Below are 1,809 nucleotides of genomic sequence, written 5' to 3'. Positions count from 1 at the left end.
TCATGTAGATTGTCCCTCTGTCGTTTCTACTCCAACCTCTCTATCATTTACTTTCTTAGTAAAATCAAAATAACCCAAATACAACGAAAATTCAAATGTGCAAAGGATAAAAATGTTTGTTCGCTGCTTAGGAAATTAAGTTTTATGAAGTTCCCAGTGGTAAAAAGCATGCAATAATTAATGCAGTCGCTTCTTTTGAATTACATCCTTCATACAAATAACGAATGCAGTGATGCTTTGTGGCAACGCTATATACGAAAGCGAAGTTTTAAGATCTCAAATTTTATTTACTGCATACTACTAGTACTAGTAGTATAGCAAAGTATAACGAAATGATGAAACATATCCTAACTGACGTCTGTATCTCAGTTACATGTGAGCAATAAGTTCAACAATACCCATTGCACTGTTTTACTGGCATTTTGGTTTTACTGAATTAACTTGTTTCTTATGTCAACAACGAAAAGAGAAAAGAAGAGAAAGAAAGCGTGCTCGCGCATACAATGAATGTCCTGCTTTCTTCTTAAATTATTCTCTGTAATTTTAACTGCCGTTGAAAGTAAAACTGGACATTTAGGGCTTGAAAATATTGTCCCCATTGTCATTGTTTTTTTCCGTGGCTTTTCTTGGCCGTAGGAGCGGTGCTCACGTTTACTCTGGTACATCGGCACGTGCCGCCGGCTTCGTGTGTGTGTGTGTGTGTGTGTGTGTGTGTGTGTGTGTGTTGGGGGGGGTGCCGAGATACTGGGAGATGTGTTTAAAAAATCCCAATTTACAGACAAGGACAAGATGTCTGTTTGTTTCCATCAGCACTAACGATACATGGGTTTTGGTGAAACCAAAAAAGGCTTTTAAGTCCTGTATAAATATAAAGTTCAGTACCCCATACACCACATATATACGATCTGTATCATGTCCTCGTGTTTTGTGTGTTCCGTTTTTACCATTTTACCAACAGTAGACTGGTTGAAATACGAGACAGACCTTCAAAGCAGCCGACCTGCTGTGACGTTCATGTGCTTTATTATAATATACTTTATATATTCTTTGCGAGACTGTAAAAGATGAAAAGGCCGACCAATTTAAATGTTATTTAGCATATGTAACTGTGATTACGGTGCATCCTGTAAACACACCACATTTGTTTGTAGTGGTCCTGTGGACCGCCCGATCAGAAACATTTACTTAGTCCATTCATCTACATCGACACCGGATCTCCATCGCGTTACGGTTACTGCAGCCTGTAGAAACTCCATCACACGTGCGGCTAAACTGACTGAACTCTGACGGAAACCAGGGTCACTCACTGCACACGTTCTCTGCGCGAGACGGAAAACCAACGCAATAAATAAACCCATATTAATAAATGGTTTCTCATTCTTGCGTGTGACTTTTTTTTTTTAAAAAATGATCCCATCGGTCTGATCACAACCGTCTCTGATTACGAATACAAATTATTTTTGACGTACACACATACTCTCTGTACTTGAAAGTTTCACTCTCCACTTCTTCTCTTGTTGCCTACAAATAAAACCCATTTTAAACTGTAGGTATCTTTATTCTGATTATTTATTATTTAAAAAAAAAAAAAAAAAAAAACTTCAGTGCTGCTTAGTTTAGGTACATACAGGTAAGACGCTGACTTCTCCCGCGCGGACAAAAAGTGATAGCGCGCCATCAAAGAGCTCGCCTATGCGCGGCCCCGGGCGGGAGAGACGGCGACTTTCGCGCATGCGCAGTACTGTCCCGTAGTGAAGGGAATTGTGAATGGGGGGTGTCTCCGGGGCGCGCAGCGAGAAGTCGCACTCG

Source organism: Scleropages formosus, chromosome 7, assembly GCF_900964775.1.
Source record: "Scleropages formosus chromosome 7, fSclFor1.1, whole genome shotgun sequence".
In the NCBI taxonomy this organism is placed as follows: Eukaryota; Metazoa; Chordata; class Actinopteri; order Osteoglossiformes; family Osteoglossidae; genus Scleropages; species Scleropages formosus.
Note: the sequence above shows the minus strand (reverse complement) of the source record.